This window comes from Bombus huntii, chromosome 10, assembly GCF_024542735.1.
Source record: "Bombus huntii isolate Logan2020A chromosome 10, iyBomHunt1.1, whole genome shotgun sequence".
In the NCBI taxonomy this organism is placed as follows: Eukaryota; Metazoa; Arthropoda; class Insecta; order Hymenoptera; family Apidae; genus Bombus; species Bombus huntii.
This window is the reverse complement of record NC_066247.1, coordinates 5,641,448-5,660,906: the sequence shown is the minus strand read 5'-3', so window position 1 is coordinate 5,660,906 and position 19,459 is coordinate 5,641,448. Positions and strand designations below refer to the sequence as shown.

Below are 19,459 nucleotides of genomic sequence, written 5' to 3'. Positions count from 1 at the left end.
GCCAGGATACATACATTTCCACTCGTGACGATACTCTATCATGCGTACCAACATTCCGCGAAATCATGTTAATACGCTATTTGTTCCTACCGAATGGATCATTCCACTTTTTAACTGTATCCGATCGTTACACGATGCGGCTATTCGTCTGAATTTCTTCATAGTTAATCAAGTTATAAATTTTTCATCTAATCGTAGAATTTAGAAGTTCGTACAACGATTCTCTTCGCTGCCTGTCTCCTTCATTTTTCCACTTTTTCTTTCATACAGCAGCGTACGGATATATTGGCAACTAAGTGATTGCGGGGTTTGCCATTAGCTGATATTGACAAAATCCGCAATCGCTTAGTTGTCGAGCCGATACATTCGGAGAAGTAGATTTGGTCGGCGACAGTTTAGTTAGTCAGACATCGAGTAAGATCGAACACCTCTGACAAGCATCAAATTCTTTAGTTTCATATGACAATTTCATTTCTTTTTAATTTCGTATAACAATCATCTGTTTATAATTATTACTGGAATCTTCACAATCCGTATTCGTAAATGGAAGAAATTAGACTTGATTCGAAATTCGATGAAACAGCATGAAATAAAAGAAATTTGGAATTTTCGAACAAACGTGCAAAGATGTTCGAGCGGAATTTTCACTCGTTGCAACCAATTTCGCAATTTATGAACGTTGATTTAGCCATCAGGTTCGAACAGTTTTCCGCAACGGTTTCCCTCAATAATTCCTTTCATTATTTCCGCAAACGTAAGTAGAAACGAAGCTCTAAATGCTCGCTTATAGAGCCGCGAACTCGAGCTTGTTCTTCGTTTTTGGCAGCGGGCGAAGCTCGATGACGTCAATTCGCTATTCGAATTTCGAAATAGCATTTTCGATCGCGCAGCCAATTTACCTTTCTTTTTTTGCCTATTTTCCTGCTCCGTTTAACCAAGTTAGCTGTACTTTACACGATGATCTCGCGGGGAGATCTTTTATTAAAATCTTTAATTTCTCGCGTTTCGTCTCGACGATAAGCTCGTGGATGACGCGGATGCTGCAAGAACATCTCGCGAGATTTCTGCCCGCGAGCGAATTGAATGCCGATCGTGTTTAGTCGGAATCACTGCCAAACTGATTCCTGGTAATTTGCATGTTGATCATTTGCGGTATATTTATTAGACTCGAAGATGGAGATTTTTATAGAAAATTTTGCGTTGAAATTTTATTAAATTTTTATTCCCTACCGATATCATTTTCAAGAAACTGCCGCTATTAGTATGTTACAAACATTGTAAACTGAAAATGTAACACTGAAAATACTGTATTTATATTATTATTAATTATCAAATTAATTAATTACCAGATAATTATTTGACGTCTATCGTTAACTTTTGCAGCATCAAATTTTCTTTTAATATACTATTTTATTAATCTTAAAATAAAAAGTACGTATTACTAAAATATTGTCAACGACAAGCAATAATAGCATTCTCAATTTTACGTCATCTCTAAAGAAACACAAGCATCGTTCTCTCCTGCAATTGCAATTTACCTTTAGAAAATTCCTTTGTATATCTTCATCATCTATTTACCGCTGAAAATTCCTGCTCCGCTTATTTCTCAAAATCTCTGGTCCATTTGTTTCTCAAGATTGCCGCTGCTTTTATATGGCAAAATTCCTGCTCTACTCGTTTGTCAAAATTTTTTCCCTCCTATCAGCAGGTATCAAAGAAGGATTTTTCACGGCTATTTTCTCTGGTCACAAAGAGGAGAGAAATGTGCATGGTCATGTACCGTGATCGCAATAGCGATCGCATCGATGAGGTTTCGTTTATGCAGCATGACCCTGCACAGCAATAAAACACTTTATAAGCGAAGACAGATGACTTCTGATTTAACCGTCACGTCCGCGAAACGTTTTAATTCCCCGACAAACGGCTGTCCGTCTTCCCTGTTGGCCGATTAATAGACTCGTTGCGTGAAAACGTTCAGCTGCATCCACTCGATCGTAGATCCACTCCAAGGCTTTCTCCTTTTCCACGGATGATTAATGGCATCGATCGACACTGACAAACATATTTTTTGTTCGCCATGAAACCATCGCGTGCATTTTGCCGCGTCATTTGCGCGTACATTGTGACACGTAGTATTAGTCGTTTGATAAGCCAAAGATAGACACGTTGAAAGTTGTGCCGCGAGCAAAATCAGCGTGAATATCAGTGCAAGTGCCGATGCGAATCTCGTTTGATGGCCGGTGAACGCTGTGCATAGCAATTAAGGCAAAGAGTTTTTGTTCTTCTACCGGGGGAGAATGTGGTTTTTCGTTTATTGTCCTTTCCATCGTTTTCCTTTTATTTCATTCCTCTTTAGCCCGTATGATACCTCTGTATATGTCTGTAGAATTTTTCCGAATCGTTGAAGTAAATAACACGTTTCAGTGATTCGTTCAATCTGATGGAATAATGCACAGAACTGAGAATATCGTTTATTTATCGGCGGATTTTATTTCTGTCCGCGACGAAGTGTATAAATCCGATCGCTAAGTTTGTTTTATCTATTCAAAAAATATATCACGCTCGAAAACCCACCGGTCGATTCCAGGAATTGTATCGGTTATATCGTTAACGAAGACCGTAACACGCGCTAAGAATACTAAGAATACTAAAATCCGCTTGAATATATTCGAAAAATGCACCGGGCCTAAGACATTACTCACCCACCTGAAGATCTTATTTTCTGCCGCAGCGAGGCGAACAACTCGTTACGAAAATTTCTTCGAGCTAACTTGAAAAACCATTCATCAATCTTAGAATTTTAGTTTCGTTCTTGACAAGGGCAAACGTCGAGCACCACGCGTCCAAAAAGTCTACTCTGCTTAAAAAATGCTCATTAACTAAACAACGTCACCGATCGATAAATCTTAATCGATTCCGTAATATTATTCTAATGTACGAAGAAAGTGGAGAAATCGAAAAACCGAACGTTACGTTGGAAACATCAATGACGATGGAGCCGAGGGGCCGAGTGAGTCGATTCGTCTTTCTAGCACCTCGTTAGGTATCAATTAAGGCAGGTTTTTAACGCGTCGGCCCTTTTTAATTGGCCGTATCGCGAGATTTGTGGCGTTGAGAATAAACCGCGCGCCGGCGTGAAATTTATTAATAACCGAGCCCGTTAACCGGCCACCGTGTGCACGATGGATTCTCAGAAGAAAAACCGGCGACTGCCCACACGCGTCTTAACCGGCAGTCGCGCGTTTTCATTAACCTCAGGACACGATCGACCTCGTGTACCCCCGCTGTTACACAGAAAGCAACGCGATTCGTTCTTAACAACCTAAATCTTCGTTAAGTCGTTTCTGAGGAATCTTGTTTACACGATTTTTCTCTGGAATTGATCACCAGTTTCGTACGATGTATTTCACTATATTTGGATATACAACGGGACTCCGGTTATCCGAGTTCTGTTTATTCGAACTGATGTCGTCACAATGCTCGATTTACCGAATACAGTGGAATTCCGTTTATACGAACTTCATTTATACGAACGAAACTTTTGCAGCGCCTGGTTAATCGAACTTTAGCCGAGCTCCCGTTATCTCAACTTGAAGCAAGCTTTTATTATCTGAACTTTTACTGAAATCCTGTTGTGCGAACTTTCGCTGATATCCTATTACTTGAACTTTAACTGAGATCCTATTATCTGAACTTCAAGTAAGCTCCTATTGCTTGAACTTTAACTGAGATCTTATTACCTGACCTTCAAGTAAGCTCTTATTGCTTGAACTTTAACCGAGATCCTGTTATCTGAACTTCAAGTAAGCTTCTATTATTTGAAACATAACCGAGCTCCTGTTATCTGAACTTCAAGCAACTTCCTATTACTTGAACCTTAGCCGAGCTTCTGTTATCTGAACTTTAACTGAAATCCTATTATCTGAACTCTAAGGAAGCTCCTATTACTTCAACTTTAACCGAGCTCCTTCTCTCTGAACTTCAAGTAAGCTCCTATTACTTGAACCTTAGCCGAGCTCCTGTTTGAACTTCAAGTATGCTCCTATTGCTTGAACCTTAGCCGAGCTTCTGTTATTTGAACTTTAACTGTGATCCTGTTATTTGAACTTCAAGTAAGCTCCTATTACTTGAACTTAAACCGAGCTTCTGTTATCTAAACTTCAAGCAAGCTCCTATTACTTGAACTTAAACCGAGCTTCTGTTATCTAAACTTCAAGTAAGCTCTTATTACCTGAACTTTAACCGAGCTTCTGTTACCTGAACTTCAAGTAAGCTCCTATTACTTGAACCTTAGCCGAGCTCCTGTTATCTGAACTTCAAGTATGCTCCTATTGCTTGAACTTTAGCCGACCTTCTGTTATCTGAACTTCAAGTATGCTTCTATTACTTGAACCTTAGCCGAGCTCCTGTTACCTGAACTTTAACTGAGATCCAACTGTCTGAACCTTAGCCGAGCTTCTGTTATTTGAACTTTAGCTGAGTTCTTATTATCTGCGCTATACCTCCGACCGTCAATCTTTTTATGTGGACGTTGAACAATAAAATGCAACAGTATAAATGCAAGTTCTGGGACGCATTCTCATGACTTGCAGTCGATTCAAGTTTGTAGGATTATTATGTATATAGGAGCAAACATTTCCTGGAATCCTGTTACATGAACATGAACTCCTATTAACAGAACGAAATAGCTAGTTTCCTATTATAGAAACTGACCACTTTGTCATCCGATGGGTTCGTATAAACTGAGTTCCGCTGTATGTTTCTGGATTCTTATTCTTTCTTTTTTGCGTTTATTTGTCAGAAGAAAATATATTACAAATATTTTTACAATGTCTGTAATGGCTGTGTCAATGTGACTTAAGTGGGTATCAATGTTCTTAAAGCTAACAGCTCTCGCGGGACCACTCGTAATTCACAAAAACAATATTTTATTTGTTGATAAACTAACAGGACCTTAACTGATAATATTTATAAATATTTAGTGGTTTATATGTGTAACGTTTAAGTAATGTAACATATTGGTATTTACAAATTCCAGCTTAGTATAATACAGTAATATAAAAATTAACTCCGATTATACGAATAATAAACAGCGAAAGAAGGAAGAACTAGTGGAATTTTATTATGTGGTATTAGATATTATTATATTGTTTTATTATATCTTTTAGTATATTCCATGAGTATATCTTCAGTTTTTAAGGAAAATGTTATATTATCAGTACGGACTACGAAGTTTGACTATATTTCATTGATATATTTTTGTTTTCAATGGAAGTTCGCGAACCACGAGCAATCGGTTTTAAATTATCATTTAAATAATTTGTTGGATCGTTGATAGGTACATATACGTGCGTAATTAATTAATTAATTAAATGATACTGCGTTGTACGTTTTATCGATTTTATTTTATTTTTACTTTGCTCGTATTCAAGTTTCTACGCCCATTACGAAAAAGACAGGTTTTCCGAAGGCTCGTGACCTCCGCGAAAACTTACGAAATTTTCTACAGTAATACATCTCTAGAAATTATGTTAGTTTTATAATTAAATTTAATAATCCAACGATCTATAAAGCAAAGAATCTCTTTCGTCAGGAAACTCGATAGAAACAGAAAGATAAAGATAGAAATTTAATTAAGAAAGTAATTGTTCGTAAAATAAGGAAGGAAAGTAGAAATTGACCAGATTTTTCCATCGGAACGCTTTCAAGTGTCTCGTTTCACGTTTCTCGCGCTAGCAGGCGTAAATCTCTCGGCGTGCAACCATGTTTCAACACATTTCTCGGAGACGAGGATTTTTTTCTAGGGACATCCGCGTGTTCGAGACCTCGGGGAGAAGGTGTACAGATGCGTTTGCACGGATGCTATATCTTTTCACGCTGTCTTCTCGTTCATGTTTCACGTTTTCTCGAGGTTAAGACGAGTTCGAGGAAGCTGATTTACGAGGTGATTCTTACCAGGTGTTTCTTGCTTTTGGTATGCGATAGAGAGGTATCTTAGAAGTACCCGTGCTGTTTCGAAGTCGCCTTCTTAATGATACGAATCATTAAACAGTGGTTTAACATTCCTTTCGACAACGAGGAATTTTATTCCTCGGAATATTACGCGAGATATTACACAGCGATTCTCAGTTCCTTACAGCTCTTCCCTCCACTTTTTTCCAAGGAATTGAAAAGAATTTTAATTAATTACTACGCTACGTTTAGAAGAAAATACTATTTGAAGTGAAGATATTTCATTGACGATTCTTGTCACGGCTAATGACGATGATCGATTATATATATTTGATAGAATTTGGATATTTTACCAGCGAACTGTTCATTCTTTCGAGAGTCTAAGATTACTTAGAAGCTAAGTGAACAATGATATAAAAATTCCATGAAAGAATCAGGCTACCTTGATCGTTCTTCCAGACAGGTGAACCGAACAAGCCACTCCGACAAAGCGTAAACCATGACCTACTCCATCGGGCCGTACGATAACGGTCGATTAACTGGTCGAACGCACGAGCTCTTCATTTCCTTTTGTACAACCTGTCTCGTGCTCGTCTCACCGAATCGGTGACTCACGTTTCCCTTTATCCTCGCCATCGTCGATCCTTCGATATCGCAAATTCTCAAACATGAGAAAATCTATGGAAAAGGAAGAGAACATCCTTCGACCCGCATACATTTCGATATAAGAATAGAAAAATATTTCCAAGTGGACGTATATTGGTCGATTCGTAGATGGAATTACAAGCAGAATACGCATCGAGTTTTTTTGCCATTTTCCATTTTCACGAAACAAAATAAACAGTCTCCGACCCGCATACATTGCAATAAACGAAAAAAGAAGGAAGAGCCGATGTAGATAAAAGTAAAAAAGGAAAAGTTATACGCAAATAGTAGTTCGTTAAAAACGTCGTCAGCCTTCTCTGAACTTTCATCGGCGATGATCGCGTCCAGAGTAGTCTAGACGCTTGGTTTCTTTGCCGCTCTTCCTGTGATCGGCGTGAGATTATGTCGAGAATCGGTCGCAGATGAGAAAAACTCGCGTGCTCGTGGTACGAGCGGCAATTAACTCGGCTACCAACGGCGCCGATTAATTTCCAGCGTAGATTCGATCTACCGATCGGTAGCCTGTTATTTCTGACGATCGTCCTTCGAAATCGCGTCGCTATCTTCTCAAAGTTTCCATAAAAACGATCCTTCGTCACCTGAAACCCTCGATTGCCGCCAACTTCGTCTATGAAATTTTCGATTATCGCGAAATTTACGACATCCTGTAGCACCTCGAAGTTACCTGAAGAGTGCTCAAGATATTGCAAAATTCCTCCAGAGAATCCTCTGTCGTCTCAGAAAATTTCCTGACAATCTTCCACTATCGCGAAACTCGCGCAGAGGATTCTGTAGTTCTTCAAAATTCTCCCGAAAATCGCCGCTTATCGCGAATAGAAAATTCCTCGAGTTGCGAAACCTCTGAACAATCTGTTGCCTGATAATTGTCCAACATGCTCAACGTAAACCACGTTTATCCAGAAATCCTCCTAATCGAAATTTACGAAATTTACGAAATTTTGGATTATCGGCACGGCATCTGCCGACTTTTTCTCACGAGCAACGAGAACGTGTACCTTGGCACATGCGAACCGTCTCCTAAACCTGAACACCGTCGTCTCTTGGGTTCAGATGCTGTCTGACGAAAAGTGCTGCTTAACTGCACTTGACTTTCGAGACGCGAAGGCCAGAAAGAATGAAAAGAGGAGGATGGGCATCGGTCGCTGCGGGGTGGAGGTCGGTCGTACAAACGGGGGATAGAAACGTCCATTATTCTATTCCGACGAAGTGAGGCCGGCAATCTGGCCTTATAAAATAAACCACTGTAACGCTGGCGGTCGGTGCGATCTGTCAAATAAATCGTAGCTCGTTTCTTACCAGCTTACTTACCCGACATCGTCCCTTTTCTCTTCTCTCCTTCTCCACGACTCGGCCGTACAAAGCCGTACGATTTTCGTCTTTTTCTACGTATACTAGAACGCTGCCACTCTTCTTCTAGCTCGAGTTCATGAAATGAAACATGGTTCTGTTAAGAAACGAAAGAAGAAGAGAAGATTCGTTTTGTACGCGGTGCTCTGGTAGCAGAGATGCAGGATTAAAAGGAGACACGGAATGCAACTCACAATGCGTTCCACTGTGTCTTTCCATCCATCATTTTCCCTCGGCTCGAAGACGCGCGATTTATACGATGTTGCATACTTACATCCGATAAATTGGCTTTGTGAACGAGAAGAAAGCGGATTGAACGCGGCCCAGAAGACGTTAGGTTGAAAAGTTTCATTTTTCCTATCAAAGTTTTTAATATTTTTGGTACTTTCCTAATACCTTTTGCTACGTTTTAGTATCGTTTGATTGTTCTTTCTTCCTTATTTTTTCAGAATCGTTTTCCTATAAATGTTGTCTTCTTTGCATCTCCCGTGTACCTTTCCTTTATGTCGCTGTTTTTGCTTTTCGAAATAGGATATTTATACGGTAGTCTGGTTCCCAGGACTTTCGGTTCTTTTCTCAAATTTTCTTTCGTCCCCTGAACGTCTTCTACGCTTTTTACCAAACGAGGTGTCTCCTTTCAGTTGCTAGAACTTTGTACGTTCTCTAAGACATATTTCTGTCATTATACTCCCTTCCAGTTCCCTTTCTTCACTTCTTCGCAAGTAGTTTGATTCACTTTCGAATATCTTACTAGGGAGAAATTGTGTCTCCTACATTCTATTTGTACGTTGTGCTCTACCCTTCTCGGCGCGTATTGTCGCAAACGATAAAAATCCACTTTTCAGCGCGTCCAATTAGTCGTAACTTCCCTGCGCGTAGTTAGAACCTTTAATTAGACGTTACTCGTGCTAATGATCCAGTTAATGACCGCGTCAGTCAATTCCACTAAATTCAAAGGAACTCCGCTAAACTCCTCCGAAAGGACTCACATTAATTGCAAAAAACCGGGAAAAAACGAACAAGGAGAAATCGTCGATTATTAACCCGCCCAAGACCGACTAACAATAATTACAACAAGATTAACAGTAAATTAAAAACTCTTGATCGTTGCTGAATCGTTATGGTAGGCAATAGACCGATTACATCGCTTAAGCGTTATTAATCCTACTAGCAAAAAGGAAGCGAGAGAGGCCCTAAAAAGGACGAACAGTTCGTCCCTGTAATTTCTTCTGTTTTTTTTTTTTTTTTTTTCGTGAATTCCAGCGGCCAACTTTTCCTTTCGCCATTTCTTCCACCACTTCGCCGACTCTGATTCAACTTGCTTTCTTGCGCAGGACACAGTGAAGCGATTTCCTGGGCGAGTCTCCTAATTAGTTCCAGTTAGGCGTGAGTTACACGAAGCTGCTCTCCTTCGTAATTTATTATCTGTTTAAAAGAACAATAATTATCCGTTGTACTGGCTCTTTCCCCTGTCGCTTTTCTTTTATTCCGCCGGTGTCCGCGGCCTGCACCTTCATCGACATTAAATTTCCTCGACGTGGCGCGAGCTCTGTGTAATCTTTATCGAGAAAAATCATGGCAAATTGCAAATGGCCGGAGTTTATCGCCGGAAGCGAGCGCCAACAGCGGCCCCTGTAACGAGCCGCGCATTACCAATCGCCTTCATTTTTTATACCCACAAAAAGTGGAAGCTGCAACGGTTGCGCCGGGACGTTACGATTGCTTAGCTGCTGCGTTTATGTACTTTATGTGCGCGCCTGTAACTGCGAGAAAGAAGGGTCCCAAGTGTGAAGTAAAGCGATACACGTTTCGGAATTAGCGTGATTCGTGCAACGAGTCGTAACTGGTTCTTTCGCGAGTCGTACGAATGAAACGTAAAAAATCGACAACTCTCGTGTAATATTAACCACGCGATGGCTTTCCAGCGATACACGCGAGAATCGCCAGTTCCGCCGGAATCGTGCGATATTAACCGTATAGCTTCTTGTAACAGGAAGATTGATTTTATGGTATTTATCGTTGCTCTTATTGCGGGTTACACGTTGTTTAAATATTGGTTTATTAAGGAACGTCGTAAAGGTTTATGGAATTAAATTACCTTCGACTAAAGCAAATGATACCTGCATTTTATTCCTTGGCTCGTTGGCTTGTCGGTCGCTTTTCGTTATTAAATTTCCCTTTTCTTTTCTTTTTTTTTTTTTTCGTGCCAAGCTACGCTTCTTCTTGACCTAGGTAGGCAAAAGCATAGCGACGTTTAATAAAACGAAGAGCGTGGTATTTAAATTGCGTCTTTAATGTAAGTTCCTGGTCTTAAACCTGTACCAAAGTTAATTCATCATCGCAGTTCCGTTAATCTCTTCCTGACAATAAAAATCGCACCGATTCCGTGCCTTCCTCCTTGACCACGATACTTCCCTTCGATTACTATACTGTTATCTGGTTCGTTTGTTCATCAAATCAGATTCGATCGACCTCGCTTTTAGCATGAACGATATTTTACGAGTTATCAATTAACATCTCGTGTCTCATCGAAACTCTGATCATCGACGACGCTTTAGAATTCCCTTTAACCAACATCGTTACGATCCGTTGCTATTTAATTTTACCGTTCGTCATATATCCGTGTACGACTTTTCCAACAATTGTCAACGACACCGTAGAGGATTGTAAATGATCGTTGGAATAACGAAGTAACTCGTTGTTGAAACCGTCAAGTGTATTTAAAATAATTAAGAAATGAATAATTACAGGTAGTGTCGTTAAGATGCTCGTACTAACAAATTCGCTAAGACAGTGCATAATCGCTCGTTGGTAACTGCTAGATACTCGTAGATCACTGTCTTAGCGAATTTGCTAGTACGAGCGTCTTAACGATATTGCCTGTAATTATTTATTTATTAATTATTCTAAATACGCTTGACGGTTTCGACAACGAGTCACTTCGTTATTCCAACAATCGTCATTTACAATCTTCTACGTTGATAACCCCGACGTGAGTTGAACACGACTACAACACTTTGACATTTTCTCTAATAAACAATTACATCGGTTACGTCCGATATGCTTCTCGAAATTACGATCCAGTACGTTGGAATGTCAAATTGCTATTTAATTTTACCATATATTTCCTCTATTATCATTATCATCGTATCTCAGATATTTCTCTAACGATTCTCCGCAACCTTAACAAACATCGCATCAATTACGTCCGATGTGCTTCCTCCGACCGATTACTATTTAATTTTGCCTTAATGTTGCGTCGTATGTTTGCAAATTTTCCGATCAATCACCACGCGATACAATTTCGTCGTCGCTTCAACTACGATTTAACGAATCTCGTCCGATGAAATATATTTTATAAATCTTGTGAATGGCCGATATAGCATGCTCGGAGTGCATCTTGGCTGAACAAACTACATCCGGTAGGTTTCGATAAATCTCTTTCAAACGACCGTCCGATGATTATCCATCCATCAACCGCTGCTTCCAACACCAACGAAACTAATTCGAAGCTCGCGAATCGTCGTTAACCAATAAGCTGGTACATTCTTTTGCTCGTATTTCTCACCGCGCCAGTTGCACGCAGCATCTAATCTAGCGCGAGCAAACACAACGACGGAGAAAAAAAAAAGAAACGCCTGCTTCAATTATGCCGATGATTTATGTTTTCGTGCATTCTATTGGCTTGGCAACTAAGTGATTGCGGATTTTCTCATTACCATCTAATGGCAGACTCCGCAATCACTTAGTTGCCAAGCCAATACGTCTCTTCGCTTTCTTCTCTTCTACTTTAATCCGTCTCTTCTGCTACCGGAAGCTGGTAACCCACGTTCCACGTGATCGCTGCGTAGCGTGTCTCGTCTGTATATTATTATTCGCGTACTTCTCGCTCTCACTCGTGCGCCGCACAAACAACGGAAGTAAACGGCGTGTAAAGTCGCCGCGTCGAATTCGCCAAGACTTTCCGATCATATCCCACGTTTATGGCTGCTTTTCACCAGTTAGCTGTTACGACCGCTTCGAAAGGTGTGCACGTGAAACGTGTCGGAAAAGGTAAGGTAAGCGACGACGAGTGTAAGAGCGTGGCTGTTGTAACGTAGAATTAAGTTGTCAGGGAACGACTGTTTTACTTTTGTATTTTTTTCATTCCGTTACTGACAGGGCATTCGTTACGATTGGCGCGTCAACGTCGATTTTAAGCAGCTTTCGCGGTTACGGCTCGGCAATATTATTCGCTCGATGTTGATTATTATTATTATTATCATCCGAGCGTCCACATCGACTTTAAAAAGTTTTCTCGCCACTGCGCTTCCGCCATACGATTTACACGATTTACTTAATCTTTCTTATTATTCACGCGTCAATATTGGTTTTAAGGTTTTAAGGACTATCTGTACGCGATTATAACTTTGCCACGTTAATATCGATATTCCAGATTACTCTGACAGCGATTATGGCTCTGCTACGCGATTTATTTAATCTTCTTTATTACCAACGCGTCAGTGGCGATTTTAAAAAGCCCCGCAATATTATATATTTAAATACTCATTATTATTGGCGCGCCAACGTTGATTTTAAGGAGCTTACGCGCGATTATCGTTCTGCAATATCGTTTATTTAATATTTATTATAATTGACGCGACAGTATCGGTTTTAAGGATCATTCCCGTGCCATTATACTTACAACGATTATTCTCGTAATCGTGTCTCCGCAATATTGTTTATTTATCGTTTATTATTATACGCGCGCGAATAGTCGATCTTAAAGAGTTTCCGCGCGACTATGGCTCTGCAACGTTATGTATTTAACATTTATTGTTATTGGCGCGACACTGTCCAAATAATTTCGCCTGATTATGGCTCAGCAATGTTATTTGTTTAATATTTATTATTATTGACGCGTCAATGCCAAAGACTATGTACCTATTCTCTCGATTACAGCTTTCCAATATTATTTATTTAATATTTACAGCTTTCCAATATTATTTATTTAATATTTATTATGATTGGTGCATTATCGGTGCCGATATTACACACTATGTACATACTGTCGCGTTTATGGCTGTGAAATATTATTTACATAATATTCATTATTATTGTCGCGACAATGTCGATTTCCATGAGTTTCCGATAATATATTTTTAGAATATTATCTACTTAGCGTTTATTACTATTGGCGCCGTCACAGTGACGTTTCTAAAAGTTATATTCTTGCACGATCATAATTTTCCAGCGTCAGTATTACCACGATATCATGCAGCACAATGTTCTGCTTCTGTAATAACGAATTACCACGTTTTTGAACGCAACAGGCCATTTCTTTGCGCGAATACCTACCTTGCAGTAAGTTGATTTTTACCAATGAAATGAAGTTTCCGAGTTTATGAAAGTAAATAAGAAACACGGTAGGAAGTGGAAGGAAGTAAAAAGAGATGCTACCTCGCCGGAGAATCTTCACCTCGTCACTGCCATTAACCTTTCAACACCGGATGCGCCGGAATTTTAATTCGCGAAAACGGAGCTTCACAGTTGAACTGCATATTACTGTTATTCCAAGGTAGTTTCCATCTTTCCGTATCGTCCAGTTGTATCGTACGAGTTCGCCGCGATCCCTCAAATCATCGATAATTACACGTCGTTCTAAGTTAATCAAAGTGTCTTGGAAGTTATGAAATTAGTACCGATAAGTAAACAGTGCTTTAACCACCGATTCTAAACTACCTTGCGCGTTCCTTCTTACCACATACTTCTACTTCTTATTACATGCTACTGAAAATTTTCAATTTTCAACATAGAAATTCTAACGTAGATGAAATTCTAAAAAAATAAAAAAAAAAAATAAAAAAGGAGAAATTCGTAAAATTCTACTATAAATTTTTTAATAGTTAAATTATTAGGTCGCCCGAAAAGTTCTTTCGTTTCATAAGATGATGATAGACGAACAGCAATTTCTGTTTTATATTATTTTATCGAACTAAGTACGATCCATTTCGTTGTATTTCTATTATTACGTTCGTGCGTAATTCAACAAACTAATATCAAACAAGAAAACGAAAGAATCCATTCGGACTAGCTAATAAAATAATAAAACTCGTCAAGTGGATTTACAATAACAACTCGTCTCTCAACTAAAGTTCTAATAATACGTTGAGCGAATAATTATTATTATTTCTTATTCGATGTACAGGCCTCGAGCGATCCGTTAAACGAAGCGACCAGTTAAAGAAGGATTAATTATACAGAAATATTTCAAGAAATAATAACGATTTCCATGAAATTTACTCGAATTTCCATCGATATTCTCCAAGCAGCTACGTTTAATTCCAAGTTACAGTAGCAACGTGAAAAGTAACGCGGGGATTAGAACAAACAAATTACCGGCCTTCCACAGGCGCAGACTAACGCAAACACGCCTTTGCTCCGTCTTTTTCTCTCTCTGTCGATGTGGAATCTGGATTAAAAGAAGCTTAGCAAGTCGCGTCGTCGAGACGCGAGGGAAGAGATTAAATAAAGCCGGAATAAATTATCCTCCCTCCGTTTCTTCTCTCTTTCCACGCCACGTTGCTCTTTCTTTGTCACTCTGGTGCAACAGTTCGCAGGCAGTAGCCCGGTTAAACGACGAGAATTGGGGTAATTTCGTCGTATACTTTCCATGCAAACGACCGGCCACCGAAATCTTGCCGGACGCACACACGCGTCGTCCTCCAGCCGATGAAATTACGCGACGAATTAATCGCGTGAAATTAATCAGACGAACGTTTCACGTACGAACTGTGAAGTTTTATGCATCTAAACTTCAACGTGAAATTTCAATGTAAAGGTGCACAGAATGAGCTTGTATAAAACGTATGAAATATCCAATGTGGTTCTGTAGGAATATTATTGTTCATTTAATTATTCGTATTGGTGGAAGTTGATCGGGAAATTAATTATTTCATAAATAAAAGCGTGTTGGAGATAATACTATTTTTATAAGACAAATTATTTTTTTTATATGTTTAGTAAACAATATTCTCTTAGAAGTATATTTTTAATTGTCCATAAATATGCTAGATTTATTTTTCGATATTATCAGGAAATTAATTATTTCATAAATAAAAGCGTGTTGGAGATGATACTATTTTTATAAGACAAATTATTTTTTTTATATGTTTAGTAAACAATATTCTCTTAGAAGTATATTTTTAATTGTCCATAAATATGCTAGATTTATTTTTCGATATTATCAGGAAATTAATTATTTCATAAATAAAAGCGTGTTGGAGATAATACTATTTTTATAAGACAAATTACTTTTTTTATATGTTTAGTAAACAATATTCTCTTAGAAGTATATTTTTAATTGTCCATAAATATGCTAGATTTATTTTTCGATATTATCAGGAAATTAATTATTTCATAAATAAAAGTGTGTTGGAGATAAAATTATTTTTATAAGACAAATTACTTTTTTTATATGTTTAGTAAACAATATTCTCTTAGAAGTATATTTTTAATTGTCTATAAATATGCTAGAGGAACACGATTTATTTTTCGATATTATTTAAACGTTATATTTAGAAGAAGATCGTATTTTTTTTTGTTCTTTAAATACATCAATAGGAAATTTAAACGTGCAAAGATACTCGGAATGAAAAATGGTAATTTTTTTAGAATAATCATTTTTACTCGAAGTAATTTGACTTGGCTGGAATATGAAGGCGTCTTGTCGAGAATGTTGCAATTCGCACTTTTAAGCGAAGGAATTATTTTTCTTTCAACGTGATGGATCCTAATGTTTATGATATATAACTGATAAATACATTAGTAGAAAGATCCAAAAGGAAGATAAACGCGTTACGGTTAATCTTTGCGTCCGAAAATGAGACGCTCTCTTTAGAAATTCCCTTTTAGAATTCAGCACAAACCGTATCAAGCGTGGTACGTGTAACGCTTTAATACAAAGAAAGCAATCATTTTCATCAAAGCATTGTACCATCAAAGCAAAGTAAAATTCCTACGATTTGTATCGTACAGACAGAGATCGTATGACGCATTTATATAATAGCGATATTCATCAGTTATATATGCATAAGCATGACATATTCTAATTACAGATAGCTTAATTACACGTTCGAGCAGAATTTCTTCGAGCAATTATACTTGTTTACACGTTAATTGCTACCTTTTCGTATATTACACCAATAGCTATATAATCTGCATCCATTTCATTGATTTAATAGACTTTCGTAAGCGTGTTCTTGCTAATGATATTTCGTAAAAACTGTTACGTTTTTATATTATCTCGTTGTTTCATGTAAATTCGATTTACTATGCTGCAGATCACCATCACTTCCCTATCAATGTCACGATAGAATGTCGATCGAGGAATATTAATAAGCAAGTCAGCCAAGCAATCGAATTAATTAAAGGGACACCAACTTTAGAAACTCTTAACGTCAACTCTTAAAACATCAACGTTGATTTAAACACCTGAAACTTTCAAGATGTGCCATTTCTTCTAAATAAACGCTACGATCTTTGTAAGTCTGATATGCTTCCATGTTTCTGATTTTCTGTTAAATAAACGAAGATCCAGTTGCGATATCAGCTGTTTCACAGAACCAAAGAAATCACAGACTTAACAAACATATGACGACACATTGTGATACTGAGATACATAGTTAAGTATGTAATTTCACATCAAGTACAACGTGATATTTAAACATGTTATAGTTTAATTTTAACGATATTATATGGCAAATTATATGGTAACTGATAGTACAAATATATTGTAATATAGTAATGCAAGACTTGTTATATAAGTTATCGAAATTACATTGAAGACACTGCAACGTAGACATGGGAAACATGCTAAAAAAGAAGCAAACGAAATCCTATTAAACGTGTACTTGTGTAAACAAAGACTGTACTAGGCCTTAAGCCTCGGTACAATAAATAACAGACACGCATGCAAGTTATATAAAAATTCATCAAACATTCGAAGTTATTTACATTGCCAATCCAAAGAAATTCCTCGGGCAATGTCACGTTGTTATTAAATTCTAGTCTTATTTCTCTATTTTATCCAGAAAAAGAAAACAGAAAACAAACAAGAGATCTAATCAATCATTCGAGTTGACGATTTATGTTCGACCATAGAGCATACGAGTGACAAAGAAGGTCGTTAAAAAGCTGCATAGAAAATCGCGAATCGATGACGATGCGCGATCTGTCGAGGCGGTGCTCGTTCTGGTTGGATCATCGATCGTAGATCCGCGAACGCGATAGATGACGACCAGAATCCAACCGACAGACATAGAGCATTACATCGACGAATGATAAACGCGTTATATTCATGAGAGGCCATTGTATAAAGCGTACAGACACATGTACTCGCGTTTTTTCCTTCGATTGTCTTTCGTCGTTTCCTTTTTTCTCTCTTTTTCTTTTTTTTTCTTTTTTTTTTTAACATTCGTCCGTACAACGCGATTCGCTCCTTTCTTCGCATACGGAACGATTTGATCGGCATTTGAATGGATCGGAAATCGTCCGTGACACGATTGTTCTATTCAGATAAACTGTGATACCGTGCGATATACGGACCAGTCAATAAGAGAAAATTGAAAGCGGAAAACGGAAGACGAAAGTGAAGATAGATCTTTGCCTTGGAAAAGTCGATCTTTCTTGGGAAATAAAGTTTCGCGCGAGAAAATGTCTGTCTCGTAGTCGTTTGGCATCGATGAAGCTTCCATCAAGGAGATTCCCTCTATTTGCAGCTTATTTTGTATAAAACAGTGGATTTGTTAAGAATTTCTTAGCAATGTTATCGATATTTCCGATCTCTCGATAAGTTCGATCGTTTTCTTAAAATCTTGCAAATCAAATTTGCAAAAGCTATAGCGTTTATTTAGGAGAAAGACGTATTTTGCTGATTTTAAATATTGAATTTTAAGCGTATAAATCCAGCTGAGAAGGTGTCCCTATTTTTATTAACAAGGTTTTAAATATTCCTGTCACGTTAATTTATTATTCACGACTATACTGACGGAAAGATTAGAAGTAAATGGTGACTTATAGGTTGGTTATAAATACGAAGAGTTTATAATTCTATTTCAATCTGCTCTATTTATTATTATTTAAAGTAGGTTACCAATTATACGGAGTCGTAAGTGGGAATTCGTAGCTTCGTCTAATAAATCAACAGTTCCAGTATACTAAAACGAATCGCCTATAACAGAACTTTCATTCTTAGAACAAAGCTTCGAGGAATTGCAATGAACCTCGAATTCGTCTTTAATGCACCACGATCCTATTTCTGCGATAACCTCGGGAAGTCGAATAATTCGCATAACTCGAATAAAGATGAACAAAGAATCCAAGTGTAACAAAGAAAATTGATCGATCGATTAAACTTGCGATTTATCGTCAATAAGGATGTCATTCATGTCATAAAATGACGTCGTAAAATATAATTATATTGCGTCGTAAACCATACACGTACCCGCACACCGATAACCGTAATCTGGTCACTGATAATCAGCAAACATTAAATAACTAACTATTAGATATAAAAAAAAAAATACAACAATTACAACTGATCTATCACGGTATATAATTTAAAAAAAAAATAATATGACGATTAAATAAAAGAAAAGGAAACGTAAAGTTTATTAAAAGAATATATAGAATAAAAAATATGAAAAGAGAAAATATAGAAGATGAAAATTTCTAGTCACACTTTGGCTCACGTCAGGCAATTTTAATTTATACGAAAAGAAATTTCGAATTCTACTGCGAGGTCACGTTTGTTGGTTTGAATACCACGTAATTCAGTAGCGGATAGCCAAACACGTGATTCGTGTTTGTACACTGCACGTACACGCGTTCCAACCGATCAATCAACAACGTCAGGGATCATTCCATCCGATCTATAAATCGTTAGCCGAGTGACGCACGAATTTTCGTCCCATACCGGCGCATTTCGATCGAGAAATTGCTGCCTGACTGGCCGGAAATGCGCACTCGCCGCCGGAAACACACTTTTCGCGCGTCCATCTCTCTCCTTTAACAGCCTGTTCAAACATTCTCGACAATCACGCTCGCTTCTTTTCATCGTTAAACCTTGGAATTTAAGCTTTTTCAAAAGCAAAAGTTCATTACTGGTCAGCTTGAGTCTGCTTATTATTTTCGGTTAGTCGTTAAAAATATTACGAAGTGATACAGTTGCCAAGATCGATGACAGCCGATTAATTGTAATCCGATCTCTCGATGACTACTTGTCATCGATCTTGGCAACTGTGTTCCTTTCTAACGTTTCTTTCTTTGTAAATTAGACGTTATCAGACATCGACTGAATCTTCTTCTAAAAATGAGAGATCAACACTCTTCGTAGTCAGAGAAGCTCGTACACTATTTCTAAAATTGTAATTAGATCGTTCTATTATTAGCTATCGTCGACTGAAAGCTCCGATCGTCAACCTTCCTCTTCGCAAGAACCGAACCTCTCGATCTT

At 38.0% G+C, this 19,459-nt stretch overlaps 2 protein-coding genes across 3 annotated transcripts in view; one reads left to right on the top strand and one right to left on the bottom strand.

Annotated features, from left to right (window-relative positions):
• Positions 1–19,459, top strand: part of LOC126870035 (conserved oligomeric Golgi complex subunit 1) — a 257,074-nt gene that overhangs the window by 61,702 nt on the left and 175,913 nt on the right. The window lies entirely within an intron of this gene.
• The window catches only part of LOC126870037 (fibroblast growth factor receptor homolog 1-like), a 110,057-nt gene that overhangs the window by 88,840 nt on the left and 1,758 nt on the right, over positions 1–19,459 (bottom strand). The gene's annotated exons all lie outside the window — the stretch shown is intronic.